Here is a 23,378-nt window from a genome sequence, read left to right on the forward strand (position 1 = left end):
GGGTTCATTAGAATTCATGTCTGCATTGTGCTTTTCAACAAAGTCTAGATTCTACCTCTTCCCTGATCTAAGAACATAATTTAAGAGCTAAGCTTTGGATGTCCCACAGAATTTGGTTTGTGCAAGTATGAAATATTCCTGTTTTATTAGAGTTTTTGACAATTCAAAAAGACCAAGCTATTTTAAATTAAGTTCCCAGATAATAGGATTTGGACAACAGCCATAAGAGACGTGCATGGGATGTGAATTCAAGATATTTTTTTAAGATCCCAAAGAGCTTACACAACTAAGGATGAAATTTAGAAGCTATTAACCGGCCCACTTGTAAGTGAAGCAATGCTTCCTTTCACCTCCCTACTGTGCGCTGCCTACTTGTACCTCAAAGGTGAACTGCTCTGCTGTTTCATGCTCACAGCTGCCCTCCCTGGACTCCTGCTCCAAGAACATCCCTAGACCCATTCACTTGTAAGCCATCGGGCCCAGTGCTCCTCCTCTCTCCAGGGAATGAGGAATTCAATACCATGAAAAGAATAGAGCATTCAGACACAAATCTGTGGCTGAATTCTGATTCTGCCATTTACTCTCATGTGACCTTGGGTGTATTTCTTAACTTCTCTGATCCTTAGTTCATAATGCTTAAAGTGGGGTCCAATATTTATTTTATAGGATCATTAGAATGTTGAACAAAATTCTGAGGGGAGTGTCTGAAGCCTCAGAAGATACTCCGTACATTCTGCTTATGACTATTTCAAGGCATGACTAATCAAGCTGCCAGGAATTCTGTGATAGAGGTACTTCAGTTTCTGGGTCATGCAGAAACATTCTTGAAAAGAGGAAACAATAACCTTAAGCTGAAGTATTCATTCCTTTTCAAATCTTTAGGGAGTGTTAAAAGAACAGAAAAGGAAAAGAAATAGAGTGGTCGGCATGATCACAAGTACCTGCATTTCCAGGAAAAAGATATTATACCTTTTCTTTATAGGAACAATGCCCTATTTAAAGTTCCTCAAAGAGTATATTCGGAGCTGACCTTTGTCACAGCACTCACAATATCTGATTCCTGTTTTTCTCCTCACAAATATGTAACTGCCTTGAGGACAGTCTTTTCCATCTCTCTGTCACCAGTGCCTAGCTCTGCACATGGAACACAAAAAATCGTTTTGTTCAAGTGGGCTGTGCTTTATACGAAGAAGAATCCGTTCTACTCAACTATCTTCCGAAAATGAATACACCAGGTACATTAAACATTTAGCATATATTATAACATCTAGAAAAAAAGCTTTTGATAAGTTACGTTAGACTCCCTACCCCTCCATCAACGATTCCTTGAGCTTCACTTAAGTGACAGCTATGCCATGTTGAATACTTGGGATTTTCCCTTTTCTTTTAGTTTGTATTTAAATGAACTGGTTTTCTGCCTTTTGCACTGACACCTATAAGATCTGTGGGAGGCAGGCAGAGAGGTGGTGTGGGTCCCCAAGGCTTTGAACATCTGGGCTCAGGTTGGTTTCTACTTCATACCAGCCATGCAGCCAGGAGCCAGTCGCTCAACTTAAATGTGTCTCCATTTCTCATAAAACTCACGTTACAGGGTTGTTGTGAAGAATTATTAGTAATAGGTAAAGTATCAAACACATAATAGGCCCTTAATGTTATGTCTTCTTCCTCCGCTCTTCCGTGTTTACTGAGTATCTGCTTTGGATTGGGAGGTAGTGAGTTCCCCCCTTGCTCCTTCTGTTGGTCATTAAGTCAGTCAACATTTAATACATACCAATGGTGGATGTCTTACCCCAATTCCAAATATTATTACGAGAGCTGGACTATTTTCTACTCAAGGAAAGGAGTGTGCAGAAGTACCCTCCATACCTAGAATCACAATCATTCTATTTTCTGCCTAATCTGACTCTTTCTTTGTTCCCACCATCCTTTTTAGTGAACCGCTTTGGTATCTCTGCAAAGCTTCATCACCGTTCTGTGCTTGAGTATCTCAGATCTCTCTTCTTCCATGATCCTTTGAAGACAGCGGGGGGAAAAAAGATGCACTAAGGTCTCTTGACTTATATGTTTGCCATGCAACTCTGTGGATTGGTTAGTTAATAGAACAGATTAAAACACTTTGATTCTGCTTAAGCATACCAGAAATACATTCAAATCTACAGCTACAAAATGTAAAGAAGGTAGTCCAAATATAGTACTACATAATGAGGCTCCCTGTTGGTAGTATATAAAGCACTTTAGAGTATAGCTTCAAATTCTAATGAAGATCATTTTAAATTTTGCACTGAATTGTGAATTTAAAATTCCCATGTTCTCCATAAGTATCTGAAGAGGGGCATGTAAATACCATAAGTGAATTAATTACTGCCTTAAGTTGGTAAAGCATGTGTGAATCCAAACTTTATTCTTGAACTTGCACTTCTCTTCCCAAGGTTTTTTGAACCATTTCCTATATGCCGAGTTCTGAGTACCTATTCAACTGCTGAGGACATATAAAAAGGTATTTTTCTTTGCATGGATTAAATGTTTTAATCTCAGAAAATCATCACCACCACCACAAAAAATATGCCCGCTACAGTATCCATGTATGACATGAAATTCATAAAGCAGAAAAGAGGTATTTATAATGGAAAACTTAGGAGAACATGCACAGATTTTACTTAACTTTTACTCCTCCTTTTGATATTAACCATTATCATTTTCTTTCTCTGGGAAGAAACCAAAGACTAGATGGCAAGAAGATCTTTCTTTAACTCTTGCTTCTGTTTTGAGGCTGTAACTGGGGCAACCACTGAAGTTGTTGGACAACTTTTCTAAGCTGACTTTTCTGAAGTAAACCCCAAGAGGGGGGAAAACGGAGCTGCTGTTAGTTCATGGATGGTGCCCACATGGCGCCCACACCGGTGCCCTCAGAGACACCATCATTTCCATGGAAGGGCCAGAGGCCCTGCCAATATCTGCTCATCATTGGCATGATCGACCGTAACAGCTTCTTCTGAGCCGTTCCGGTCTGTCGTGTCAATGCGTACTCAGGGAGTCCTCAGCACACGGATCATTGACACGGCACTACATAACGGCTCCTTAGCAGCCATTATTGGGTATCAAGTCAATGCATACTCAGGGAGCCTTTAATGCACAGGCCTGCACAAGCAGACACATTCCGAATACTAAAATTCCTTAGGAAAATTAGTCATTGCCCATGTGTGATCGCTGTTTTCCATTTTGAATTTTAACCATTTTGAGGAAAGGGGGAGACAGGAAAACACCAGAGTCATCTGAAAACTCCTTAAAAGACTGGTGCAAAACTTGTCAGGGTGAGCTGGGTGCACGAAGACGGCGAACTTCTCATTTTTTCCTTTCCATAGCCTCATTTTATTGTGTCAAAGTTCTAGAAAGCCCTTGACTTTCACAGAGGCTCTTTTTTCAGGCAGGGGACGGCCCAGAAAAACCCTTTTTTATGGTTCAGATATAAATCCCAGAAAATGTAGTGGAAATGATGACAGGCTCTCTAACTGTAAAATAACTGCAGTAGGTATCATTCTAATAATCTTACAGAACTACACACATCAAAAATATCCCGGTTTATGATGATCTCTGTAAGACATTTCAGTTGGTTGTCATTCCAGACTTTTAATAAATGACATTTTGAGTGGGAAAGATTCTGCAAGATCAAAATAAAGTAATGATAATGATGGTAATAGTAGTAATAATAACACTATAGCTACCATTTATTACATCCTCACTATGTGACAGGCACTTTGTGTACATCATCTCATTTAATTTTCTCAACAGACTTTACAAATTGGGAAACCATGGGCAAGGTTACATAACTTGACTGATGTCACACAACTGCTGAGTTATAGAGGTAGGATTTGAACTGGATATTGCTTCTAATATGAAGCACCTTCAGGGAACCAGGTTTTTCTATAGAATATCCAACCCCTTGTGGGCTTACTGATCAGGAAACTGAGGCCAAGGTAGTTTTAGTAATTCCCCCAGATAATAAAGAGAGTCCTAGTCAGTATTGGAATGCAACAAGAGTGTGGATGCTCTTTCTGTCTGACCACATGTTAACCACAGACAAAACTTGGGAATTTCGGAGACTCTGTCTTGTGTTTTAGGAGGAAGGTCCACTGTTGCCATCATTCCTGAAAAGACTTCCCTGCACCAAGTCAAAATGGTGCGAGTTTGCTCTTGTTGGTATTTTTCCCCTTTTGTGTTCTGCTTACTGACTGACATCTGCTATCATGCTAAGCAGGTGTTCCTATGTAAACGAACGTGCCCTGTTTGTGTTTCGCCATCCTCGCTGCTGCGCACCCAAATGAGCAGCGTGATTAAGAATCCTGTAAATTTTTGAAAGGAAACGGATGGCTACCCTACTAGAACATAATTACACCGTTCCAACATCCGCAGCTCACTGCTGCAGCAGAGTTGGAGAACAGCAGAAATTAATAATATATAATAGCATCATTCTCGTAATTTATAAATGAAATAAAGTAGAGAAGAGATTCTGCTGATATGCATTTTCTCCTTAATTCTAAAAGACAAAGTATAGATTAGAATTTTAGTGGGGTGAAACCTGGCCAGCAGTCTCCCACTAGATGTCTGATTCATGATAGGAGTGTTTTGCTTAGGGAAAAGAGCTAATATCTTTTATTAGGCCAGGGAAAGAAATGAATAAACAAGGCCCTCTAAAGGCAATACCAGATAAAGGGGGCCTGAAAAATCTCTCTGCAGATGGTATGTCCGCTCTATTTTAAAAAGGTATTATTACTTTAAGACTTCAACGTGTGCTGCATTTTTTATTTCATTATAATAACATATCACCACAGGTCAACCGCTCTGAGAAAAGAGAGGCCTGATCACTTAAAGATGTGGTTCTACACAAACTTCATGTTATAGAGCATTTGTGTAAGTATAACAATACACATCCAGCAAGCAAGCCTGTACTGTAAAACAACAAAACATTGTCAATAGGGTAGATAATGTTATTTTTTGTTTGTTTGTTTTTACCACAAAACTGCCTTTATCTCTTTTAAAAAAGCATGATTTTGAGCACCCTGAATGTGCCAATGAGCCTTTTATTACAAATCATCCATTAGAGTAAGGGAGCTGATTCTTTTAATCACGCCTTTCAACCATGCTGGAAAGATAATAGAACTTTCCAAAGAGGCAAATAAATTATATGTTAAAAGTAGCTGGTCCTTTCTCTGTGACATAGGATTATGGAAGGCAGTTAGAAATTTGAAATATTTTTCCGTCTTTACTTGCCATACATAAGTTGCTGGAGAAAAGAACATGGTCGATCGTTTCAAGGGTTTGTCCTCCACAAGCCCAATGTCCACAACAGATAGACTAACAGGTACACACACATAGGCAACTAGCCTTAAGGAAAAGAATATTAATGAGTTAAATAGTGTTACTCAAGCAATTTTCTGTGCTTAATTTCAAAAAATGACAACATGTCCCCCAAAAAAGTCAACATGGATTTTCTTGCTTTAATTAGCCTTAGAGAACATGGAAATGCTGTTTACTTTTCAAGAGCAGCATGTCCATTTAAGATGCTTATTCATTTAAGCAGCATTCATTTAAAAGTCCCCTCGAGTATTACTCTATGTGTTTTGATTTGGTTCAGAGAAAATAAATTCGTTTAATAGATTTATTTTATTAACAGGTATTTATTTAAGTGGATTCCACTGTATTTAAATCTCCAAACAGTTTCCATTTTACTTCCTTGCTTACTTGCTTCATGTTGACTCATTTTAATAAGCCTCAGGTGCCTAGGGTCTTATTGAGTGTTCAGTTTGATCAATATGGTTAAATTAAAATTGTGCAAAATATAAGCAAATGTACTCTAACAACACAGTGAAAAATGTGCTGTGCGCTAAGCATTGATTGGTGCTGCGGACATGGATGTGTGGTGATGGGAAAACCTCTAAACTACCTGGAAACTGCTCCCTCCAGGAACCCCGTCACCTCCCACCTATACAGTCAAGCAAGGGTGCAGCACGCCCACTGCCCACCAAAGTAGGAGAGAGAGATGCACGGCAGGTGTTTTGCTTTTTGATTTAATGGGAAGCAGAATGTAAGACTCACAGTGAAATCCTTTATAAAGAGAAAAAAGCTAAGATCATATAAAAGTTAAGCTTTGACTGTCACTGAAATGCTTTAGGCAATGTCAATTTAGGAATGAAGAGTCTAGTTCTTTTTCACAGAGTAACTTTTTATTTAGTTGTAATTATTTAAAAATCTTAATCACTTAGTAGTTTGTATCTTTTTTTCAAACTTCTTGTTTGCCAGATGCAACTTGGCAAGTTACCCAAAAAATACCCTAATTTCTAAAACATACCAAAAATCAGCCTTCCCATTAGCACTGCATTTGCAAAACCTATATAACTCAATAGCTTTCCAAAAAATTCATTGCTCTGTAATTATAAAGCAAAATAGATAACTAAATATGTCTTAGTAGGCTCCTTCCAGCATGAAAATGTTTATCTTCTATTCCTAAATCAATTCCTTAACCTTTCTTTTCCTTGGTTCTCTTTATTTTCCTTTCTTGTCTGTTATATGAAATGCATTAGGAGTATTAAGTATCCATAATATTCAAAGTCAATCTTTTTAAGCTTTTAAAAAACTACCCCAGTGCTTAACAATCATAATTATATGTCATTCAAAGTTGTTCCTAAATATGCGCTGGCAGTTTCTTTTCCTACCTGTTGTGTGATCTTGCATCTATCTTTAGTCTTCTTGCTAAGTGACAGCTACCATCACAGCTCTGGCTTTCTTTGATATTATCTCTTCCTACATGTCCAAAACATAAGTTCATATGAGCAGAAGTTGATCTTATCAAAGGTAGATCAGAAGTTTAAAAAAAAAAAGCAAGGAGATAAAAACATCAAAAATACATATCTTGCAAGCCATGATTGTGTTTAGGAAAGTTTGATCTGTTGAGATGGAAATCATCCTCTAGTTTAAACTGACCATGTAGTTTTAGAAGAACAAAATGAATTTGAAGTTTTCTTTTCAATTAAATCTAAGCTTGAGCTTCCTAACCCGTAATGGCACAGTCACCAGCAAGCCTGCAAAATAGTGTTGAAGTCTTAAAACTCATTAGAAGCAAGTCGACCAGTACAAGTTCAGAAAAATTCACTTTATTTCTGTAGCAGGGCCAAGAAAAATACTTAGGTTTTTGTTTAGTTTTGTGCATGTTACTCTTGATTTTTCTCAGTGTTTCGCATGTTTTGAGTCTTTAATATCAAAGGTAGGGCTCTTTGTAAACAAGTGTAAGTTTACCCAGGCAGCTTCACTTACACCCTTCCCTTGTAATCAGATGTGAAAATTACACCCTCCCTTTTGGATACATGATAATTACACACTTCAACATGCAAGGAATTGTCTCTGTTTCAGTTGTTGGAATGAAAAAGCTGAGACATTAAGTAAAATATATTATTATATTAAAGATCATTTCCATGATTGTTTTCGGGGTTTGTAATCAAAACCGTGATCAAGGTAGATTTAGTTTTAAAAGAATATGTGGAAATAAAGAGCAGATAAAGTGAATTGCTGAGTTCCTCTTGAATGGCCATTCTCTCATTTTATAAAAATGCAGTTAAGAAAAATATAGTTTCTCTTTCAAAATATCTTTTGGTATCTTATTTGATATTTTCTTTTCCCATGCTTATTGAAGTACCTATTTTGAACTTCTTGAGACCAAAAAGAAGGAAAAAATCTACATTTTTGTATGCAAAATGAAAGGTTTAGTCAGAGGAGACAGATAAATACAAGAAAGGAATCTTTTCAAGAAAAGGTTTTTATTTATTTATTTATTTTTTCAAGAGTCATTTTGGACAAATTGAGCCAGGTGTAAAAGTTCTGTAAACTCTAGGTTCATCCAGACTGTGCCTTACCTCATAAGATAAAGATATACGTCAGTGATTGTTAAATTAAAGCCTAAAAAAAGTTAGAGATTTTGGAAAATAACCCTGACTCAAAAATATTTTTTCTCCTCTTTGGGAGGAAGACAACTTAAATTATTGATTTCCTTCTACTTTATTCAGCTAAGAAGAAAAAGAAAAGAAGAGAGAAGGTGGTGCTAGATAACTGATTTTATGATTTCTTGAAATAGTTTATATCACAAAAGGAATGCCCAAATGGATTAATTATCTAAGTATTTAGATTTTTTTCTATTTATCCAAACACTGGCATAGGTAAGTGAACATACATAGTCAAATAATCCAAATCTATTTTTTAAAAAGGATCCTACTAGATTTTTTGGTTCTGAAAATGCCTGATCCAGTATTCAAATATTTGCCATTAAATGATAATACTAATTAGCGCATATGTACACACATCCTTTTCTAGTTTAAAATCACTGCATAATCTTACATTTGTGTTTGATTTTCCAAAATATTTTCCCTAGAGAATCTTCATGTATTTTTAGAACTTGGAAGAAACCAGAGAATTAACTATTCTCACCCGTAGGCTTCCCTCATTGGGTAGAAATTGAAACAGAGTTGTCGGACTAGGATTTGAACCCTAGTCTTCTGACTCCAAATCAGGGATAGGATGCAGTTTTTAATGCAGATTTTGTTGTTGTCAAATTTTCTCCCAGTCCAATCTGAGATGATGTCTTATTTTTAGGCTAAATAAGTCTCTACTCTGAAGTGTCAGGTTATAATTACTGTATATGCCAAGAGTGAAACTGGGTATAATCAGAGAATCCAGTGTGCCCACATGGTGAGTACTGAGTTATTGGATGATGGAGCCACATATTCTGAACTCAAGACTCTTGGTTTGTACTGTTTTTTTTTTTTTTTTCTTTAGAAAGATTGGAAGTTAGTTTTCAGGTGAGATATGTTCATAATTCCTATACAGGCGAGGCAGAGAGCTCAGAAAACCTTTCACCTGGTATTGACGTTAGCTTGGCTGTGTGTGGGTTGCCATTGCAGTCCCCTTGTGATGTAAGCCCCATCTTGGTAGAGGGGGCAGTGAGAAGGAAGAGATGGTGGCAGAGAATCTGAGGAGAAAAACATCAGGAGCATTGCCAGGAAGGAATTAATGTGTCTCTCCTCCAGGCCTCCTGATCAACCTCTACCTTCACTATATTACATTTACAAATAGCAACAACAGCAATCAGGAAAAGTTCAGGGTGGGAAAAGTAAAGAAGGAGCCATTCCTGAACAAGGCCACATGTCCTATACTAGTTTCCATTCCAGCAAGCCACTTGCTCTGCGGAGTTCTGGGATCACAACCTGGTAGAAGGAGAAGTGTCCTGGACTTGGTTCAGAAAACTCGGATTTCTGTACTCCCTCCACCCCACCCCCATCCCTGCCATCCAATCTCGGCATGACTGTAGCACATCCCTTAACCTCCCTGGGCCTCATGTCCATGGCTGTAAAATGTGGGGATTGGACGGAAGTTGCAAACTGGTGGCTGACAGATGTGTTTAGTTTGGCTTACAAAGTATTTTAAACACATTCAAATTGGTTGCCAATATTTAAAAACTGGGCAATTACACTCAAAGATTCAGATTTCCAACACCTCTGGAGAACTCAGAAGCTATGACATCTCTGGCCCACACAGATGCATGGAAAGACCGTAAGGGAATTACTCTGGATCCCCCTTGGAAGGATCAGTCAACCTCCTTCACCTGCTTGGTCTGTGTAGACATTTGGGTGCATGACCTTGATCCCTCCAAAGCTCCTTCCCACATTGAGTTCTATAATTCCAAAGCTGTTTTGCTTTACTGTACAAAATAGAATTAATCCTTAGTGGTTTCTGCATGCACAGCAGAATGCTAAGGTATTTGTCTATATAATATACATAATATATAAATATCATGTAAAGGTCGGAAATAGTTTAGGTTATACAAATCAGTCTCATTTGGAACAAACTGTGAAATCTGATCATAGGAGGCAGGTGTAGCTCAGAAAAGGTGAACTTTAACATAGTCACAGGAAGGCTTCTGACTCCTGTCTACCCAGAAAACTACATAAGCATTTTATAAATTACCCCCAAATTAGTTCTTTAAACCCAAAGCAAATAATATAGACCTTTCCAGCTCAACATAGCATTTTTTTCGTCTCCCAGTAAACTAGCATCTCCAGTCTTCCATTTGAATATTAGATTTATGAACTTTTTTCTGTTTATGTGATTGAAAGCAAATTATATTGGTCTATGTTCAGTCTTCTTCAAAAGTAAATTACATCAGTTTAGAATGTCATATTTTTATAAACCCTATTTTCAGATATGTCCAGTTTGAACACAAAGGCTAAATTTGAAGCTAATGGTTATAGAGTATTTAATATTGTACAAATGCCTTGACAGAAATGTCTTATTTGGTCTTCACAATAATTCTAGGGATGGATGGAGAAGGTACCTAACACAAACAAGGAGTCTAAGACTCAGAAAAATTAGAAAACTATTGGAAAATTGGGCTACTTACTTAATATGTGAAAGAACCAGAAGTCAAACCTACAGCTTCTGGCTTCCCATTCAGTGATTCCCATCCACAGGTTAGCTATGTTTCCAGTGTCTTAGAGAGAGAGAGGGAGATAATTTTACCTGAGCAATGCTTTGGGGCTTTTTTTTTTTTTTTTTTTTCCTTTCATAAATGAATTCTGTCAGTGTTTTCCAAGTTAAATGAAGGATCTTTTTTTGGTAGCTCTTCTTAAGTGAATGCTGGATTTTTGTTAAGGGATGCTAACACATGTATAAAAATACAACTTGTAGATGGTATAGGGAATAATTATTTAAGAATTAAGTTTTACAATGAAATATCAACACAGAGAGATGGGGAAGGGGCAAAATATCATGAACTAGGCAGGTAGAAGAAGTTTATGGAAAAATAAAGTGCTAGGGAGTTTTTAACTATAAAGAAGCAGAGGAGGAGTTCCCACTGTGGTACAGTGGGTTAAGAATCCGACTGCAGTGGCTTGGGTCGCTTTGGAGGTGCAGGTTCAATCCCTGGATGGGCGCAGTGGGTTTAAGGATCTGGTGTTGCTGCAGCTGCAGCATAGGTCGAAGCTGTGTCTTGGATCCAGTCCCTGGCCCAGGAACTTCTCAATACTTCAGGTGCAGCCATAAAAGAAAATAAATAAAATTAAAAAAAAATTTTAAGTAGAAGATAGAATGGCTGAATAAAAGCAAGATCATAAGACATGAGAAGAAATAAAGCATAAATAAAAGATACGAAGACTGCCTATAATTTAAGTGGAACCCTTTAGGACAGAAGTGGGAGAGAAATGGAAAATACTAGAGAGGAAGCAACAATTAGAAAGTGTGGAAGAAAAACCTCTAGGCCAGAAATCTGAGCAGACTGGAAGAGGGGAAGGTGGTAAATATGGAAACAGAAAGGGATGTTTTTAGGAATTCACAAGCCGAAAGGAAAATAAATTGTAATCAAAAAACTCTGTGAAGTTCAACAAATTTGGATTACAAGAAAGGCAATTAACATGGTTAGAAGGAAAGAATAGAAATTAGAGAAATCTTTAGATTTCAAGAGGTAGGAAGAGAAATGATATAAAAGGGAAAGAAGGCATGTGTGGAAAGTAGAATGAAGTGAGAAGCCATGGTAGGTGGAGGTGGAAAGTGAAATGAGTCAGGAAAGCCATGCCAGGGACCAGAGCAGGCTGCAGGGTGCAGAAAAGGAAGCCATTCATGAAGGAAGCTGCAAAGAAAAACCCCAAGCTGTGCTGGGAGGGGACTGAGCCCCTAAGGTGGCAGAGGAAGAGGCTAAGCTCAGCAGAAATAGGTGAACAGGAGAAAGTGGAGAATGGGGTGGGGAGGGTGGGGGGAGGGGAGCAAAGAGTAACTGAAAATCATGGGGCTAAAAGCATTGAAAGTAAGAATGAGGCATTGTGTTCAAATTATTCATTTTGGCATATGTATATTGTTTCTTTTTTCCATAACTGGGTACCTTACCTTATCTAATGTGCTCACATGACAAAATTATACTATTATCATCAATTCACATGGAAAAAGACTTTACAAGAATGAGCATTTTTTTTTTTTTACTTTTTAAAGTTTTCCAAAAGGTGGGGTAACCTAGGTGATAAATCTATCTGATGGATACAAGACCGTAGAGGAGTGTAAGGATGGGGCTAGAGATCATGATCATTTTTGAAACTATTCTTTCAATTAATTCATAATTTATATAAAGTGAGAATTATGTCCAAACATGGAAAAACATACTCTAGGTGTTTATTTGCATTGCTTATACTAGAAATGTCTTGAGTTTTTAGTTTGATGTACAGATTTTTCATATCAAAGGTCTTTTGGTAAATTGTATTTTATAGTAAAGTTGTATGGATCCCTCAACAGTCGTTTACCTTGATACTATATACTTATTTATCCGGATTTGAATACTTTCTTGCTCAGAATAGTCTAAAAGTGTACCCCATGGGGCATTAGAATTTAGAAGCCTTCTCTCCCCCAACTGTTTCTAGTCTCCTTTAATTGAATTAGTGTAAAGCCTTTGGCAGTGCAATTTCTATGTTATAAAAATGGGGTTAACTATCATAACAGGCAGTGGAAACAGGAGGAAAATTAGTACCGTGTCCTTCTGGTCACACCCTGGACCATGTGCTCAGGCCACGTGCAGTGTGTGTCCCTCAGGAGTCCCCTGTGTAACAGGGGACACAGGAGGCAAGGCTCATGTGGAGAATTAGCTTATCTGAAGGTGGATAGACAGTCCCTTTGTCATTAATGCAAATATCTTTTCATAAGAATCTGAAGAAATTCTCTTCAATAATAAATTTAATCTAATCTCTTCTTTCTCCTTCCTTCTTTCCTCTTCCTTTCTCTTTTTTGTTCAGTTTCCTTTGATAACCCCACCCCCCTTCTAAGATCCTCCTCTCAAAGTTGTGTGCCTGAAAAAATCAAAATCAATGTGTTGCAATACTAACAGGTAATGTTATAGATGCTAGAAACCAGTTTGAAATAAAATATTAATTCTCAAAAGTAACTGTGTGAAAAACTTTTCTTTTAGTTCCGGAGAGGGTATGAATGGATACATCTTCTATATCGAGAAAGCAGATGCTTATATACAACCACCTGGAGAAGAGAAAAGGAGTGCCTCAGGAAGGCAATACTTAGTTTTGGGGAGTAGAAAAAATAGCCAGGTGGCTTTTGGAACATTCATTGGACTTTTTAAAATTCATTTATTTTTATCTTTAGAATATAGAGATGACAGGTAGGTAGCTAAGTAAGACGACAGGATGGCAGATAGAATTCCTGACTATCAAGGCAGAAGGAATTTATGAGACATGTAGTAGCATAATACAATTAAGGTCAGAATTGCAGACAGAGTTGGGGGAAAGGCAGTGTTTCAAGAATAATCATTGTCCTCAAACATTCTCTTCATGCTAAGTCACTTATCTGTTTTTTTCTGCCTTGCTTCCTAGAATTAAGAAAAAGTTCTTCCTTAACTTGGGCTGCTATGCAGACATGTGAAATTTCATTGGCTCCGAATGTTTTTCTGTCTAGTAGGGACTACTGGGAACCCTGCTAATGTGCATATTGATGTACCCTGTAGCTTCGGAGATGATGAAAGAGCATATTACTTATTTCCACAACAACAAAGCTAAGAGAAATTTGAAAGCAGCCAGTTATTTTACCTGGGGACTTTCTCCCAGGTGACAGGACTTTAGAGCCATGGAATTTAAATACAGGGGCACTTTCATTTTCTAAAAAGTTTTTCTAGGGAGCCACAATATCACTCCCAACCCCCACCCCCACCCAAATTAAAAGACTATTGCTTTCGTTTGCACTCATTTAGTCAACTATACCTAAAATATGGAAAAGACATTGTTATGCTCATTGAGAGTGTATTTTATCCGTTGTTTACTAGGCTGGACTGACGTGATATGATTTGTGCTTTGCGGGGTCACAACAAGCTACTAGCAGGACAATTTGCTGAATCAAGAGGATGATTGTGTCTGGTGCCAGTCAGTCGCAATTAGGACCAGGATCAGGGAGGCCCAGGGCTTGTGCATCGTCTTGGGCTAACGGCATAGAAATCAGCTCACCTGAAACTAATTGTCACAACAGAGACCTTATGCAAATGAGCCCTGGGGTTAGCGTGGGAAAAGAAAAACTGTCGCAAAGATAGGTGACCTGCTGAGCAGGGGGTCTGTTGCTGGGGAAATCTTTGTTCAATGAGTTTAAAAATGTTTTCATTGTTCAATTAAAAAAAAAAAAAAAGCATATCCACTCATCAAGAGTGGGGCAAACATACTCATCTAAAATTCCAATAAAGTAAGAAGCCTGCTTTGGAGCATGCAATAAATTTGGAATCTTTATAAGGGATCACTGAGAAATTTCCCTTTGCTGCGGGTCACAGAGGAACCTACCTTGAAAATTCACTTGGAAGATCGAGTCTGCTGCTAACCTGGTCAGACCTACCCCACCTTTCCTATCTGATTCCAGCTGTCCACCCCTATAGGACTAGGACAGAGGCCTCTGAACCAGACAAGAAAGGCCTATTTTCTAATTGAACTTAACTTTGATCTCAGGTGGAAAAGAAGGGCCAGGAGAGCTTCCTACCATATGGGAAAAGAATCCAGGAAACAATGGCAGTTTCTGGAACTGTGGGTGTCTCAGATGTTCATAAAATTAAATGAAATGCAAACATGGTGAAGTTCCAGGACAGCTTATGCAGTCTACTTGATAGTAGATGGTAGAAATTTAGCAAAATAAAAGGAAAATTATTTTTAATTATGATTTATTTCTCTTTTTTAAAACCCTGACAAAAACATTTATAAATTCAAAAGTGGTAATTCATTCTTACTATAGCATTCCTTTGAAATAATCCTCAAAATGTTCAACTTTGGGAAAATAGATGAAGAAAAGCTATTTTGAGGTAACATTTTGCTGTGTTATTGTGACAAAGTTGCCTTTGGGGTCCTGATTGATTTTCAGCTTTTCAATCTAGTTTCCCTAAAAAAGTATGCATTAACATATGGACACTGCTTAGCTTTTCACTGAAAGTTTGCCAGTGCCATATTAAATAGTATATATTCATACAGCAGTATGGATATAATAACAAGGAAATAAAAAGAGTGTTCTAAGCTTTCGTGAGAACAGAGATCATTTGTGTCTAGTGATTCCAAAAGAAGAATACTTAGAGTAAAAAATTTTAGGTGAGAAAAAAAAGAAAGTTGTATTGCATTAGCATGGCATGTAAATGTTACTTTGTTTGGCAAATTACTGGGTCTAAGAAAGTGTTTTCATTGTGTTTCCTAAGGGGCTGGATTGAAATTTGGGATTGTAGCTGATAAACAAATTTGGGAATTACCTTGGTAGCCACTACAAAACCTAAAGAGAATTAGGCTTAAAAGAAGAATGACTTAGTCACAACTTAAAAAAAAAAAAAACAAAAAAGCACACTCCCCCCCTCAAACTCTTTTGTCTCTTCACCACTGTCTGAAAAAATCTCCACATACAGGAGACGTTTCACAGTGGGTACGATGTGCTCAGCTTTCACTCATCAAACTTTAATCGGAACTGCATTTTAGTTTTTGAATAAAGAACACTTAAAAAATTTAGATGCAAATTATTTTGCATTATTCATGCTCTAAGTGTCCTTGTAGATTTAAACACTTCTGAGGCCACCTTGATTCAAGTAATTACCTAGGCCCTCACTGCTCTGTCATGAATAAGGTATTTTGTACAAGTAAAGTATGCACCCGATGAGCTTTTAAAGTGGCTTTACACTGAACTTGTGTATTGCTTCTTGTGCATGAGTGAGCCGAACACGAGTCGCAATCTGTCTCAGGTGGGAAACCCTGGCTGGGCATCCATGGGTGACGGGATGAAACCCGAGAGCCTCTCTCCACACAGATGCTCTTCCTTTGTCTCTTCTTAAGAATCTCAAAGTGATTCTCCTGCCTGATTTTGCTAGCTGTTTTATAGTCTAAGAGAGCAATAGGTATTAGAAAAAGAAACAAGGAGGAGAGTAGCAGCGATCCTGCCTGACTCCTCCATCACCAGAGTTCATTTTCATGTCCACCTTCCAGCCCACTTCAGCTCCATCAGCAAAGGCTTCTGCATAAGGTAAGAAGTCTCTTGATTGTATGTGGCTCTGTGCATTTGTCTCCCCGTCTGTCAGCCTAGACTCTGCAGCTATTAGAGCTAGGTTCTGTCTAGCTCCACCACGATATTCTTCACCAACTGGAACTGGCTTCCAACCCAGAAGCAACTGAAGAATGCTTACAGTGGAAAAAGAAAGTGACCACACAGCATAAACCTCTGAGTTTCCCCACATGCACAAAAAAAGTAGGTTTGCAAGAGTTAAATGCAATTGGCTGAAGCGTGTAGCTGGCGTTTGTTACAAAATGCCCAAGTCTTTCCTTTCCAACTCCGTGGCTTTGAAGAATTATAGGAATTTTATGATGTGCTATTGGAGTTATACTGGCAGAGATTACAGAAAAGGGGTTAAAGTTGGTTTATGGTAGAAAAAAATTATGCAGAAACCAATAAAAATAAACACACTCAAGTAGACTAAACTTGCTGGGCTTTTAGTTTTAGTTTAACAAAGGAAGTTTAGATGAAAGTAAATGTTGCAGCTTTTAGAAAATTAGTTGACACTCATACTTGATCATCTTTACTACACAGCAGTATAATTAATATTTAAACATTCTAATAATGCAGCTTGCTTTGCATGCACTTTTCAGCCTCACAACAGTATATTTTATCTGGAATTGTGCTAGCATTTTCTTGGGTACTGCCCATTTTCATAGAGTTAAATTTAAAATAGAGTAGGGCCTTAACTCCGATGCCCAGGAAAACACTGATAAGAGAGGGAACAGGTTTCACACATCTCCCAGACAGTTTGTTATTAAGACTAATGTTTACCCGAGAGAGTAGATAATATATAAATTTTGTTTCGTTGTCCCTCTGAACGTTTTTAAATGGCTGAAGTAGAGTAAGTTTGACAGTTGCATCTGGCTGTTGTCCATTCACCTCTTAGTGCCCAAAACAGGAGAGTTTTGATGATGTCAAGGCAGTGTGAAATGAGGAGCCAACACATAATGTGCTGAACCCACCGATGTCTGCCCACTCATGAAGACATCGGATTAACATAGTGAAGAGTCATTTTTCAATACAGAGGTTCATTTTGGGAGCATCGTCTGAGTTGTGACAGCTGACTACCCAGTGAAACAATAAAACTAGTAAAATATAGAGAAATAAGCTAATTGAGAGAAGACTGAGCTAGTTTATTTTCATATGAGAACTTTCTTCCTGTTCCAGTCACAGGCCTGTAGGTGGTGGGGCAAAGTTGTTTCAGGTGCGACCCTGTGCTCGGTCCCTTTGAAGAGGGCAAGGTGCCCCGTCCCCTTGATCTTCTCCTAGTTTGAATGGTGAGAAAGAGCATTCTACTTTTCCATTTAAGTGTCCTGTAATAGAAATAGAATTTGCATGTACATATTTACTGCTCATTCTCTATAAGTGAGTAGGTGTGTTGAGCTGCGTGTCTATTTTGAGATTCAGCCCCCGTTAACCCCTTGAGGCCCACTTCACGATAGGTACTGCCCTGTGGGAATCCAGCCATTTAGTGAAGCATGAAGCCATAATAGATCCACAGCCACACCAACACTGGGCATCTCATTTCACTCACTTCTGTGAAGCTGTGGTTGGCACAAATCAAATGGTGCAAATGAGAACTGCAAAATTAGGCAAGTTCAGTTTTGTGAGGCAGAAGATGAGCAATAGAAAAAATTGTCAACATAAAATATTACTGCAGAGGAGCAATATGTAAACTAAGTTCCACATAGAAAGAACCACAGGGTCTCATGAAGTAGCTGTCAGGAGATGGTTTCCACTGGCTATTTTATTTCCTTATGTCAAAAGGAAGTCATTTTCACAGATTCCTGGACACGACTATGTTTATTTTTAATATACAGAGACTGAACTGGCAGTTCGGTGTCTTTGTATTTTATTGGGTTTGTTTTGAGAAAGGGAGTTAAATGAACTCAGCTTACAAATAACTAACAGCCCGTGGACTATTTAAAACCTGCTATTGAGGTGGTAAAGTAGAGATAAGTTGAACCCAACTGCTGTCACATGTATGGGTTTGACAGATAGGTAAGTCCGAGAGTGGACAAAATTAAAAGCATTTTTCATATGCTAATCTCCACCTGCACAGGAATAATTTTTTGAAGGAGGCAGCCCACTGGCAGAGTCAATTCAAGGGCTGTCTATCACTAGTACATTACTTCTAGGAATTTTTATGACGCAAAAAATGAATAAATGCTTTTATGAGAAAGGTCTTCCAGAGAATCTTAATTCCAGTTGGGTGTCATGACAGCAATGGGCCAGCACTTTGTAGATAGAAAAAAGACCCAGACGTGTAGCTTTTAAAGAAAAGAACAACTCCCTTCATAGGCAGTTGGTTCAAAATTATATCTGAGGAATTACTCTTTTAGTTGAAAGTAGAGGTCAAACTGAAAACAAGGTCCTGCCTTGCCTTTCGGGGGCTAGATGCCTGGGAGCTGCACAGTGAGTGGGAGAGACAGCCAGAGATGCCAATCAGATTGTCCAGATTAACCCACAGCAGTGAAATCTGAGGAGGTTTATAGCAAGTAGGTAATAGTTTTAGCCCTTCTGTGAGAACACAGAAACTCCAACTTCATGCTGGGACAAAACAGGACAGAACCTTTGAGGTAAAGGGTGAGAAAACCTTTCTCTTATTATGACAAAGCCTGTCCCGTACTTGTTTAAATGCCACCGGGCTGTTATTGAATGCTCACCATTTCTCTAGGTTTTGTATTGTTTTACCAAAAAAGTTTGGGAGTTTCCTTTAATTTCGATAAATATTCAAATTTGTGCATAATTTCTACACTTCAGTTTTGAATGATAGAAAATTTCCCAGGCTTGTTGCATTTCCTTTCAAGAAAGACAGTAATTCTTGTAATAAATAAAACTGTTGTTTCTTTTTCCCAATGCTTTCAAGATAATAAGCCCTTACTTTTGTTTATAAATTCAAAATTCCCTAATTTATTGAAATAAGAACCTAAATAGTCCAAGGAAAACCTTAATCATCACATGGTGACTCGAGAGAAGTGGGTGGTTAACAGTTATCTAATGTAAGGTCCTATCTTTTCCTGCTAGAGACTCCTCGGGCTCAAGAAACTCATGGTTAAAGTGCCTGTGAACTGGATTAGAATCCTCAGTTATCACATAGCCTTCTTTTAGGTCCTGTGAATTAGACTGTAATCAAGATTACAACCCTGGTGTCATTTATAAATATATGCTTCTTTCCTGGGAGGTAAGAGTCAGAGGAAGTTTCCGGTGTGCTGGTTTTCACGTGGAAGAGGAAATGAAAATAATAACCCATTTATCTACTAGATGAAATGCGCTTTGCTTTGGCTTTATTTATGGGGAAACCTGGACAATGGTCATTGAACTTTTAAAATGGAACTTTCAGTGCCGCTGCCATGTGACCAGGCTGCAAACATGAAGGAGAAGGGTGAGCGGCATCAACATTCTTTGATTGGGGAGCACAGCAGAGGTAGATAAGGAAGCAGCCTAGGCGACCCACCTCCCAGCCAGGGGAGGAGGACACAGCCTGGAATGTCTGCAATGTGTTTCTATTTTCGTCGCACCTACGTGTGGCCACCCATCTGGTCTGAATCAGTCAGTCTCATCCCAGGGCTCTGCTCCTCTTCCAGCTGAAATAATACCCTCCTTTCCCAATGCTCTGCCTTAAGGAGGGTCACCGTTCACGACGGCCCAGGCAAGACTCTTCACAAGGCTGCTGCATGTTTGTAAACACTGGTGAACCCAGGAGGAGGCAGTGGGGAGAAGCTGCTTTTTTCATGAGGATATTTTTATGGATAAACTCTGCTCTCCTAGAAACAGTACTTGGGAAAACTGGATTCATCGTTAGAGAAATATTTGACCCCAGAAATTGAAAGAATGAGCTATGCAATTGTGTTTCCTCCACCCTAATTTTTGGTTTAATGCAACTTTCTTTGCCTGAGTTTAAAACCATGAATTTTTGTGCTGTTACATCTCAGGCCAAGAAAGCCAAGGTAGGAGGTGTCAGCTGTGACTTAACTTGAGGTATTTTCTTAGGCTGTTTCACTCTGCTCCATACTGGAAGTAATGTTGCACCTCTGGACCAACTCTACGCCTCTGCTTCTAGAGCACTTTTCTGGCTTTCTTCAAATATGCACTGTGTTCTTTAGCAACTGCACATCCATGCCTCCCCTGTCAAATTCCTACACACCCGATGGCCTCTCTCTTGATTTTCCAGCTACTAAAATATGGGCCTCTATTAAAAGGGTCAAGGTATTCACCAGTGAAACCAGTCATAGCACACTTCCCACAAAGAGACCTCAAAACACTGATACTGGCATTGACCAATTAAATATCCCGGCGAAAAAGCTATTCATCTTCCTATCTGCTCGGTTTTTCACTGCAGTGGGAACTACCACCCTATCGTGGACCTCCCAACCAGGAACCCCAGGATTATTTTTGTCTCACCACTGTCTTTCTCACTCCCCACATCCAGTCTTACCAACTGTTGCCACTGTTTTTTTTTTTTTTTTTTTTTGGTCAACATTTCCTGGATCCACCCCCTTCCTTTTCATTCTCATAGTTGTGGTCTTTGTCTAGGCTTTGGCTTTGGCCCACTGGGAATTTGTGGCCTTCTTCCCTCTCTCCCTCCACATGAGCATAGCAAGCCCCAGCTTAATTGAACACCACTAAGGAAATTTCTTTTTTTCTGTCTGTATCTTTATAACTAGTTCATCATTTTCTTTGGGTTCCATTGAGACTTCAGGCCACTCTCCAGGCTGTGTTCGAATGTTCCCTTTCTATGCCTCACCTCTTTCTCCATCTTCCTCCTAACTGCTCCAGTCTTTTTTCTTTCTTTTCCAAGGTGAGCCTGTCTGTTGCTTATCCAATCAGTCGCCCATTGTGTCAGGAACTCTTAAGCTCTACACATTTCTGATATGCACCCCTACATGGCAGATCCTGAAACTTTGTATCTTTTGTTAGTCTTTCCTTTCCTGTCTTCCATTCTAGTGTAGAAAAGAATGGTTGTTGAGAGAATGCCCAAGCTCAAAACTTCTACCACCCTTGCTACCTAGGACATTGGTCAGGTTAATTAGCATTTCTGAGCCTCAGTTTCCTCATCTGTAAAATGGACTATTGAGAAGGAAAAAAAGAGGAATTTATGTAACACACTGCTGGCACATAGTGCCATTTAAATGCTAATTGTTGCTGTTGTTGTTATTATTTTTTTATTACTACAGTGTCTCGAAGGACAACTACCCAATTATCCCCCTTCAGTCACCCTTGCACTGTGCCCTTTTATTCTTACATATAGATTTTGATGACAACAAAACTGAGTTTCTTTAATCTGGTTCTAATGGTAGCTTACCTCTTAGAAAGCAAGGACAAAGTTAATTGAATATGGCTGGTATCAATCCAGGTAATGATGAAGATTTAAATGATGCTTTTTGAGGATAATTATGAAGATGACAATGATGATGATGATGAAAATATGACCAGATGCTCCTCTGGGTTAATACTCTTTGCTTACACAGCTAAGTTTCCGGGAAACATATAATATTTCCCCTGAAATTAGGTTTTTTTTTTCCCATTACGTGGAGGCATGATCTGTGTAAGAAAATATATTGTGCAGTATGTGTGAGATTTATTTCTCAGAAAGCAAAGAAATGGTGAGAATTTTAAGTGTTCTACATACTTATTTAGATCTCACATCAGGAGATAAAACAAATGAAAACTCTGCCTTGTTAATAATTTACATTTTAGTGGAAAATTCGTACATGCTGTTAAGATATCTCTAAGACCCAACACAAAAAATGCAAATAACTTAACATCCACTGTGCAATGAAGACAGAATTTGTCTGAGAAGAAAACACCATCAATTAAAAAAAAAAAAAAAAAAAAAAAAAAAAAAAAAAAAAACCAAAACACCCAAGTGCTTTTAAGGGAAAATTGACCATATTTACAGGGCTTTCGTGCTTTTCATTTCCGATGACTCCTTTGAACTATTCATGTAGATGATGATGGCTCCACTCATCAGGTGTTTCTTACAGAAAATCCACAAAGTCTACCTTACCACCTCAGAGGTAGCTTACAAATAGGGGATTTCTTTTCAGTGAACCACACCATCACTTTTCTCTAACAGCTTATGCAAAAGTTTCGTGGGGGAGGGAAAAGCCCAAGCCAAAAAAGAAAAAAAAAAAAAAAAAAAAAAGAGAGAGAGAGGGAGAGGAGTGTGCATGACAATAACTACCTCTGTCCCTTTGGTTTTTGTTCTTTTCATGTCATGGAACTTTTTAGCTGTGCTGCCTGGGTAACTGCTCTGGAAGGTTGGAATATCTGTTGTTGAAGGAGGTTTGTGATTGAGGGCCTTCTGACACAACCTTTTGTTGCATTGAGGTGTTTGATCCTCTATCCCTTTCTTCTAAAACCAATCCCATCCCTTTAAAAAATGGATAACCAGCACTTCTTTTACTTATTGTCAGCTTTTGGAAAGTTACTGTGGGGGTTTGTAGAAGTTTAACTAGTTAACTCTTTGCCTGCCGATGTGCTGTCGATAAATATTCTTCCTAAGCATGAAAGAATTTCATTGCTTTTATCAGGTATATATAGCTTTCACTCATGCATAGCAAGGGAGACACTTTCAGGTCCAGAAATTAAAGTATTTGTGTTCAAGGTCTGGAAAGCCTGAGAGTGATTCCAGCTTTGAATGGGACACATCCTCATTTTCTGTTTGTCTTAGAACTGAAATATGTGAGAGATATGACTCTGACATTTGCAAACCCTACGCTGATTTTTAATTCGAGAAGGATAGGTTTGGGTAAAAAGTTAATGCAAAAGGTAACTTCAAACTGAGAGATATAATATGGTGGCAACAAAGGAAAGATCCTCAGAGTGAACAGTGTGGGGGTCTTGTTCCAGCCTGCTGACTAAATGCAGGGATATCTTTTCCCCAAAGGAAGGGATACAACCCAGGCTATAGGAGAGAAAAGAAGCTTAAATGGATTATTTAACAAAAAAAGCAACTTAGGGCTTCTAGAAAGTGACCTACATTCTGCACACAATGATTATATTTTTACGGCGGTGATAGGGTTAATAACCTAACATCATTCATGTAGTGTTTTTTGAAAATTGAATTTTACTGCTACAAAGTAAATGTAACAGCCCTCTGGAGACAATATTACAGGCACTTTATTGTTTGCTAAGCTGATGTCATCTTTCTACGGACTGACTTTAAAACAAAGGCAGAACATTTATTACAAATATCACTGTGTGAAAGGAAATCTACTGAAATATTGTTTAGAAGGTGAGCTGATAAAAAAAAGTATTAATACTTGGCTTTGATCATCTTACACTATAAAGTT

The 23,378-nt window shown here is 38.4% G+C and overlaps 1 protein-coding gene across 12 annotated transcripts in view; it reads left to right on the forward strand.

Moving 5' to 3' along the window:
- Positions 1-23,378, forward strand: part of ZEB2 (zinc finger E-box binding homeobox 2) — a 128,783-nt gene that overhangs the window by 25,527 nt on the left and 79,878 nt on the right. For 4 of the 12 annotated variants that reach the window (XM_084998883.1, XM_084998880.1, XM_084998884.1 and 1 more), the window contains 2 exons: positions 2,430-2,497; positions 4,830-4,908. The exons of the other annotated variants lie outside the window; for them this stretch is intronic. The gene's annotated coding sequence lies outside the window, so the exon portion shown is untranslated. The remainder of the gene's footprint in view (positions 1-2,429; positions 2,498-4,829; positions 4,909-23,378) is intronic. 12 annotated transcript variants of the gene reach the window in all.

Source organism: Sus scrofa, chromosome 15 (genome assembly GCF_054392235.1).
Source record: "Sus scrofa isolate SSC_HxYL_T2T_F1_AM1 chromosome 15, Sscrofa_HxYL_maternal_Yorkshire_Landrace_v2.0, whole genome shotgun sequence".
NCBI lineage: Eukaryota > Metazoa > Chordata > Mammalia > Artiodactyla > Suidae > Sus > Sus scrofa.